Source organism: Orycteropus afer, unplaced genomic scaffold (assembly GCF_000298275.1).
Source record: "Orycteropus afer afer isolate SDZICR_OR568_19922 unplaced genomic scaffold, OryAfe1.0 scaffold00458, whole genome shotgun sequence".
In the NCBI taxonomy this organism is placed as follows: Eukaryota; Metazoa; Chordata; class Mammalia; order Tubulidentata; family Orycteropodidae; genus Orycteropus; species Orycteropus afer.
In genome coordinates, this window is record NW_006922045.1 from 677,491 (window position 1) to 687,018 (window position 9,528).

Consider the following 9,528-nt stretch of genomic DNA (forward strand, 5'->3'; position numbering starts at 1 on the left):
CAGGGAGGGGAGGAGACTGGGTTAGGGTTGGGGATGGTAGAGGAAAAAAAGGAAAGAAGAATGATTACATACTAGGAAACTGTATAGAGCAGTTCTACTCTGTCACATGGGTCACTATAAACCGACTGGACAGTACTTAAGGACAGTAACAAACATCAAAGCAAATGGTGAGGTACTCACACATCTCTGCTTTAAAAGGAGGGGCTCCGGTGCCGTAGTGCCAAAGTCATTTGACAGCTAACAAGAAGGCTGGCGGGTCAAACCCACCAGCCACTGTTCAAGAAGGAAGACTGGGCAATCTACTTCTGCAGTGATACCACCTCGGAAACTCAAGGAGGAGTCGTTATGAGTTGAGCTTGTACTTGGGTCAACGTGAGTCCCCTCACCACTTTTCAGTTTGGGGTATTTTCTCTTTTCAGTTTTTGTCAATAAACTCTGTTGACTTGAATTGACTCATTAATTAATTATTTTTCTTTGGACAGATTTGTCTAATGTAACATACCTTTTAAAAATAGGCATACGTTTAATGTAAAGAAAAGTTTCAGGTAAAATATGTATATGTTACATATTTTTATATTTGTACAGTTCTTAGAATATTTTTAATATTTTACTTAATATATTTATCTATCAAAAACTAATTCCATAGGGTTAAACTCCTAGTACTATGGGTAATCTGACCACTTTGAGAATATTAGGATCATCCAGAGTAGTAATGTTAAATAAATAATTTAATCAGTATCTACACATAAACTTTTTTAGGAAATCATTTAAATGAGACACGTGTCAAAAAAGCTATTATTTTAAAATATTCTAATTCTTGTAATAAGAAAGTATATCCAAAACACCCTCTTAAAGTTTTTTAAGTCATAGCCATGTCTAAGTTGACAATATCATCACAAATTATTTAAGTTGTGAGGTTTTAGGGCATTACATCAAAACCACACTCATGGCTGTCGAATCAATTTTGACTCACAGCAATATCTCATGTTACAGACTAGCACTGAACTCTATGAGATTCTTGGATGTAATCTTTACGGAAGCAGTCACCAAGGCTTCCTTCTGTGGCACCTCTGGGTGGCATTTGCTGTCCACTGTTTGGTTAGTAGTGTAGCACAAAACGTTTGTGCCACCAACGGGCTTTTTGGGGACATTAGTCCCTCTTGACTCAGACTTTCTTTATTCACCATTTGTCCTTCAAGTCTTACTGTTCCCTTTCCTGAGCAATGTCGAGCAAGAGTTACGTTATATAGAAAAGAGTACTCACAAAAAGTGCTAGAAAGTGGAAAATGCACATATTTATACATGTATACACACACACACACACACACATATGTCAAAACAATACCAAACCCATTGCTGTGGAGTTGATTCCAACTCATAGTAACCCTACAGGACAGAGTAGACCACAGGGTTTCCAAGGCTTTAGTCTTTATGGAAGTGAAGTGCCACATCTTTCCTCCGTTGAGTCGCTGGTGGGTTCCAAACCACTGACCTTTCAGGTCACGCCAGCGTGCTTTAACCAGTGCTCCGTGCGTGTGTGCATGTGTGTGTGTATGTGTGTGTAGCAGCTGGTTTGTTTTAGAAAGAACACGAGCATCTCCTTCCTCCCACTGCTCCCCTGTGTTATTATCATGCAGGTCAGGTTTACCAAGACCAAGTCAAGAACGCCGTGGGTCCATCAGAGAAGTGAGTGCTGGGATGAAATAAGTTGTCGTGAATCATCCCGATCCCCTATTCCTCTCCCTCCTTTTTTCTTGTATTCCCTTCTTTATTTTCCTTTTACTTCTTCCATTTGAAAGAGCAACAACGACCCCATTTTCAATGCACAGCTGGAAAGAGGTGTTTTGCTGGGAGGAAGTCCGGTCTTGGTTCAGGCTTATGCCTTAATCAATACACTGCTGTGCCCGAGGGCCTAGAGCAGCTACACACTGGGGTCCTCACATAACTGCAAGACTAAAAAAAAACCCAAACCCACTGCCATCCAGTTGATTCTGACTCATAGCGACTCCCCTCCCGTTGGGTTTCTGAGGCCATAAACCTTTAGGGAAGTAGATTACTCCAGGTTCCTTCTGCAGAACCCTCAGGGCAGCTTTCTGGTTAGCAGTCAAATGCCTTGGGCACTGCACCACCAGAACTCCTGAACTGCAAGACGGGAGCACATTGTTCAAGAGAAAGTGAGAGTCTGTGATGGCCTCTGTGATGGTTCTGTAGTTTTCCTCACATGTTCTGCGGTCATCAGCTGCTACATTTTTTTTTTTTTTCTTTTCTTTTTAAGACAGACTCTAAATGCAGCAGTACTTAAAAGCTGATAGCAAGGGATTCATCAGAGAAGAACTGATAAGGGGCTTAGGCTAATCTGCAATTTACAACTCCTTTCACATGTCTGTCTTGACCCTGGTGTCTCACAGCAAGCAGAAAATGTAATCCTTTTCTTCAAGTCTTGCAAGAGCCTTATTCAAGTGTCTGGCTGTGATAATCTGACTAGAGTGGGGATGTTGTGCAGCTCTCTTCACAGTCATTGGGCGTTTCTTCCAGCTGATGAAGGGCCTGGCCCATTTAAGTGACAATTTTCTCCAGCTCTCATCTGAACATCAATAATTCTGCTATGTGCCACAGTCCTGGTTGTAGCCCAGTGTTTTGACTTTGGATGTAAGACATGACTTGTTTCTTTTATTGCTTTGTGATGGCTTCTGAAGTGGACAATTGCTCTTTGCCTCTAATGTTTAGGAACTGGATAAAGTCAAAATAACCAAGAGACATTTTACAAATTCAACTTTATATGCATTCTAAAAACAAAACTAAACAAATACTAGCTTATTTTAAAATTCGTATTGAGGAACGTCTCTGTAAAATTTCTTGCCTTAGACATACTGATGGGAGCTCTAGTAGCATACTGCCTAAGGCACTTGACTGCTAATCAGAAGGCTGGTGGTTCAAACCCACCAGCCACTTCTTGGAAGGAAGGTTGGGCAATCTATTTCCATAGTGATAGTGCCTTGGAAACCCAAGGAGGGCTCGCTGTGAGTCGGTCCGACTCGACGGCACATAACAACAACAGATACCCTGAGCAATGATGGTAAACTTGGCTCTGCTGTAAGTGCTTTGAATACCTCATCCATTTAAATCATCAAAACAATTGGGGGAATTCTGTCATACGCCTATAATGTCAAAGTCGACACCCTCTATTCAGTAGAAGTTAACAGCAAAAAATGATCTTCTAGATCACCCACTAGGGAGTGTCTCAACTAAGACTTTTCTCATTTTACATGATATAAAAAGTTGAGTCAATGCACTTTAAAATAATTTAGAGATGAATGCATAAAGCCATGGTTTAAAATATCTCTCTAGTTTCTCTTTGAGCAGTAATCAATATATATTGATTTGATGTATCTTAATTGTATGTATGCCACCTCAAATCATTGGTACAAATAGTTACCAGGGTTATGAACAAGATCCATTGCTAAGTCTGTCTTTAAGTAGAATTTGTAGGTAAGTCGGACCACGTACATATAGTTCTTATTTAGTTTTTCTTTAGTGGAAGAAAAGGCTTGAAGACTTTTCAGTAATTTAAAATCTGCACATGTTGCAAGTGAAGGTGACTGTGATGAAGAATTTGCTATGAATAGGGGGTGGTTCAGCCCCTTCAAAGAAGGGCAAAGTTATGTAACATTAAAGGACAAGGAGGAGTTGGCCATTCATTGGGCGTTCCTACCCAGAGACTGCCTGTGTTTGCTTATCTGAGAATCAGTGAAACTGGGAAACATTATTGCCTGGGAGCTGGGGGGCATCATGTCCAAAGACCTTTTATATCAGAAATATTTTGAATATATGTACAACTGACATGTGCTATTGCTAGTTTAGAAGATTTCAGCATATATGTCATGAAAGACTAGCAGCCAGGACACATATACACACACACACCAGTCAAACTCGGCTGTGCACCATACTGTAGCTTAGTCTCCCAAATGCTCAACTGCTTCAGCAATGTTCCCAGTCTTTGTATTACCTTAGAATACAAGTCAAATTTCAACGTAGTTTTCCTTTGCATTCTGAGCAAAAAAATAAAGATTCATTCCACAAACATTTATTGAAAGCCTACGATGTACAAAAGCCATGCTGCCATCGAATCAATTTAGACTCATAGCGACCCCTCATTGGGTTTCCAAGGCGGTATCTCTACGGAAGTAGATTGCCCAGTCTTCCTTCTGAGCAATCAATGCCTGGTGGGTTTGAACTGCTAGGCTTCTGGTTAGCAGTCAAATGCCTGAGGCACTATGATGTTGTTATGTGCCGGAGTCGGACCTGACTCATAGCGACCCCTCCTTGGGTTTTCAAGGCAGTATCACTATGGAAGTAGGTTGCCCAACCTTCCTTCCGAGGAGTGGCTGGTGGGTTTGAACTGCCAGCCTTCTGATTAGCAGTCAAGTGCCTTAGCCACTATGCTACCAGAGCACTATGATAGTCTACTATTAATATCAAGATTTGAGTACCTCTTCCTGCCACCATCAGTCTTGGTTGATGACTTTTCTTCATGTTTCAGTGAGAAATTAGAAGCTATCAGAGAGGAATTCCACCAGTCTTCACCACCACAGCTCTCAACTGAATGGATTTCTTTGCCTATAGCGTCTCTCTCTTTCTCCAGTTGCTCCGGAATGGATTCCAACTCTGGGTGCTTCCTTGTGTAGCAGGGGGCAGAATTGTGCTCCCTCTGGTTCCCAGCAGCTGACGTTGGGGAAGCAGATCAGCCAGTGTTTCTGGGCGGACTCCAGATAGACACTCTGGTTACCTGCTTGCACCACTCAGGTACTCCTCTCTCTAAGTGCAGGCAGACCTCAGAGATATCGCTAGCTTACTTCCGGCCCCTGCAATAAAGTGAGGATCACAATAAAGTGAGTCACATGACTGTTTTTGGTTTCCTAGTGCATATAAAGTTATGTGTACACATTACTGTAGTTCATTAAGAGTGCAAAAACATTATGGAAATGTCTGAAATGTGAGAATGACCAAATGTGACACAGACGTGAAGTGAGCACATACTGTTGGAAATAATGATGATAGACTTGCTTGATGCAGTTTTGCCACAACCTTCAATCCGTCAAAAACCGCAGTACCTGTGGCGCTCAATAAAGCGAAGTGCAATAAAATGAGGTCTGCCTGTACGGTGGTTGTACTGCCAGCTCTTCCGTTAAGCCCATCCTTCCCCCTGTGCGAGCAATCACTGATGCTAACTTCAATGTGAAGACATCGCCCGGGGATTATCTTGTCAGAAGGAGTTCCCATGCTGAGAGTCTTCCTTGCTGTTGGGCCCACTTGCTGCTGGTGGAGACTTCACCTTGAGCAGCAAGGCCCTGGACCGGCCATCCTCAAGTCTGCACAAGGACATGTGCTTCTCCCTACTGCATCCTTCTCCTTAGCATAAAGACCTGCTGGCATTTCTCCTAGTTAAAAACCTCAAATCTTAAAATAAACTCTGTGGATCCCATTTTCTCCTCCAGATATCTCACTTTTTTCTCTGTGCAGAAAAATTTCCTGACATTTCTCCAATTTCTCTCCAGCCAGCTTTCACCTGCACTATTTTACCATAAGTCACTGTCAGCAGGGGTGCCAATGACCTCCATCCTATCACCAATTCTCACTTTTCTGACCCATCTCAGTTACCTGACCCAGCAATAGCATTTTTATGGCAATCATTAAACACCTTGCTTTTGAGTCAATTCCGACTCCTTTTGACCCTATAGGAGAGAGTAGAACTGCCCCGTGGGTTTCCAAGGCTGAAATGTTTATGGAAACAGACTGCTAAATCTTTCTACCATTGGGCTACTGGTTGGTTTCAACTGCCAGCCTTTCAGTCAGCAGCTAAATGCTTAACCATGCACAGCCAGGGCTCCTATAATTATTTCTCTCCAACAGATTTTCTTCATTTGACTTTGAGGACTCCAGAGAGTTCTGGCTTCCTTTCTACCATGTTGCTTTTTCTTTTGGCCAACTGACTCCTGTTTTCCCTGATAATGTTGCTGCCCCAGGGGCTCAGCCTTGGACCTCTTCTCTCTCCCATAACACTCACTCTCTAGGGCTCCCATCTAGTCTCATGGCTTGAAATATCATCTCCTTGGGAATGACTCTCAAGGCTGTATCTCTAGCCTGGAGCTGTACCCCCACTTCCATCCAAAGTTGTTTATCCCACTCTCTACTTGATATCTCCACTTAGATATCTGGAAACTAGTGAAAACAGAATGAACCCTACACTGGGTTTCTGATCCAGTCTCCTCTAAGTCTGCTCTCCATCTCAATAAATGTGAATTCCTTGTGGCTCCGGTGAAAACCTAAGCGTTGTCTTGGATTCCTCTTTTTCCCTCAACGCAGCTCTAACCTGTCAGTTGGTGAGATCTGCCTACAACCCTTTATACCCCTTCTAGGATCTCCCTGCAGTTCAGACTCATTTGCTATTTGAGTTCCAGAAAGAGCACGCCCAAGTTTTATGGACAAAATGCGCTTGGGTGAGACTCAGATGGTGGAAGAGAGGCCAATGCCATATAGTTCTTCCTTTTACATCTTGGCCCCTCTGGACACATTTTTGAGCTCTGTGAAAGTCACTAGATATGCTGTGCATTCCATTTACATTTTTTAGTTTATAAAAGTGAGAAGAAAATATTATTCTTCTATTTCATATGAGTCAGATCCAACTCCACAGCAGTGAGGTTTTTTATTTTTTAATTTTTATTTCATATTTTGCTATTCATTCCTTACAAAACATTACAGAATATCTACATTAAGCCAAGAAATTATGGCACAATGTAACTGCAGACAATTAAAGTAAAAAAAAAAAAAAAAGATTTTGGAATTTAGGGTGTGTTCCCCATTCCTCCAAAAAGCCTCCTACTTAGCAGCACAATTTTAGAGTCAAACTAAGGGCTTGCCCCTAAACCCCACAGTCTTAATATGGCATAGATTGATGATTCTACTGTTGGAATTATATGGGTAAAATGGGACCCATTTATTTAATTCCTATTCTGAATAAAAATAGTCTTGGAAATACTTAGAATGTATTTACATACCGGTTGAGTGAGGTGCTATATTAAGCCACCTTGAAGCACCACATTGTCTTCAGTCTTGCGTGTCAGGCAGAGAGGGCTGGTGGAATGGAAGATGCGATGACTCTCATCTCTGAATAGGGCATCCATTCTATTTTTATTCTGCAACTAACTTGAACAGCACATATTTCATACTTAGAGTTAATACTGAGCTGAATTCAAACTACTGACCTGGATGTGAAAGGACTCATTTTTCTTTATATCAGACTCTCACAATATCCAGTCCTTGATACGCTCAGAAAATGAGCTTAGCAAACAGCCTCTGTAGTCCCTCCATTGTCTCTCTCCTTCTTCCTCTCGCTCACATGGATGCATGCACACACCACATTGGAGTTGTTAGTTTCCAAATACTATGTTTGTTGTTGTTATGTGCTGTTGAGTCAGACCCGACTCAGCAACCCCTCCTTGGGTTTCTGAGGCAGTATCACTATGGAAGTAGATTGCCCCATCTTCCTTCTGAGGAGTGGCTGATGGGTTTGAACCACCAGCCTTCTGATTAGCAGTCAAATGCCTTAGGCATTACGCTATCACAGCTCCCTCCAAATACTACAGGTAAAACTAAAACAGGGAAAATGAAAATGATACAGAGCCTTAAGGAACATTTCCTTGGCATGCTGGATGTCTGGTTCTCATTCTCAATGACCTTATGTCTGTTCTGCATGAAGTGAACCAGGTGTGACAGTGTTGATGGTATTAAGAAGGTCTTTGCAGTGAGTCATAAAGACCACAGGGCTGTTTAGCCTGGTAGGACCGGCAACATGACTGTGTTTTCTGGTGGAATGGGCAGGGACGCCAGGGAAGACTGAAGATTGGGTCAATCCCTTGGGGGCTCTGGTGATAAAATACACATTTCAGCCCTCATTCTGGAATCCTTCCCATATTTGTGTCTTTCTAAGGATGCATTTTAAATTGTGTTTCATAAACTTCAATATTTATGTGAGTCTTGGGGAGGACCGGTAAGAAAATAAGTCCCAGGAATGCTGTGGAGTCTTTGAGATCTCTTGGAATCACAGCTCTTTCAGCCTGGCTTCCTTCCCTCAGTAAAATACACTTAAGATTCGTCCATGCCTCTGTGTGGGTTAATGGTTTGCTCCTTCCTATTGCTGAAGAGTATTTCATTGCCTGGTGGTGTGTCTGCATGGGAAGGTTCCGGCCTGCTTCCAGTTTGGGGCAACAATGAAGAGAAGATTACAGACATCTCTAGGCATGTTCTTGTGGGAACACAGATGTTATATCAGTTGGTAAGTTTCTCGGAGCATGATTTCTGGGTTCGTTCACACAAGCAACAAATGAAGCCCCTACTGCATTCCTCCAGTAGCAGTGTTTATTGAATGGATGTGTTCTTTATGGAGGCAGTGAGTAGTGTCAGCCAGCTTTTGGGTCTCTTATTTTGTTTTGTCAGATTTTCTAGTCCTTCTCTTTTGTAGCCCCGTGTAGCACAGTGACCACAGGACACTTCTTGTTTTCCAGCCCTATTTTCTCTCATAATTTAGAGTTGCAGGATCTTCACCCTGAGTCTCTTCATTGCCTTCCATTGAAGGCAATGAAGTGTGATATTAGTATATAACATTCTGTATGCCTATATAAGTGTGATATTACTATATAACATTTTATATGCCTATATAAGACTTACTTATATAAAAGTCTTCTTACTTAGATCCACAATCAACACCCATAGTAGCAGCAGTCAAGAAATCAAACCACTTATTGCATTGGGAAAATCTGCTGCAAAAGACCTCTTTAAAGTTCTAAAAAGAAAAGATGTCATTATGAGGACCAAGTTACACCTGCTCCAATCCTCATACGTAGGCAAAAGCTGAGCAGTGACTAAGGCAGACAAGAGAAGAATCGATGCATTTGTATCATGGTGTTGGTGAAGAATATTGAATGTGCCACAGACTGCCAGAAGAATGAGCACCCCGCTCTTGGGAGAAGGATAGCAAAATGCTCCTGAGAAGTGAGGATGGCAAGACTTGCTCTGGTGTCTTTTGGACACAGGTTATCAGGAAAGACCGGCCCCTGGAGAAGAACGTGCTGTTTGCTAAAGTATTCGGTCAAGAGGAAGGCCCTCAATGAGACGGACTGACATGGTTGCAGCAGTGGCCTCCAACATAGCAAGAGCCATAAGGCTGATGCAGGGCCAGGCAGTGTTTCCGTTGTTATGCATGGGGTTGCTTCGAGTCAGAACTGGCCTAATAGCACCTAATTATAACAACAAACGTCTTCTCAGTATTTCCACATTATCTGAAGGGTCGTTTTAGTTCAGACATAGGCTCCTTATTCCTCTCCTTCTTGCAGATTGGTCAGATCCTACCTCTCTTTGCAAAAATTGTGGTGGAAGATTGAGAGATGACATCACTGAAAATCCATGCTTGTGTTTCTATGCTTGATTAATTTGTGTTTCAGAGGTCTTTGTGTCCTAGTTATTCTGAAGGCA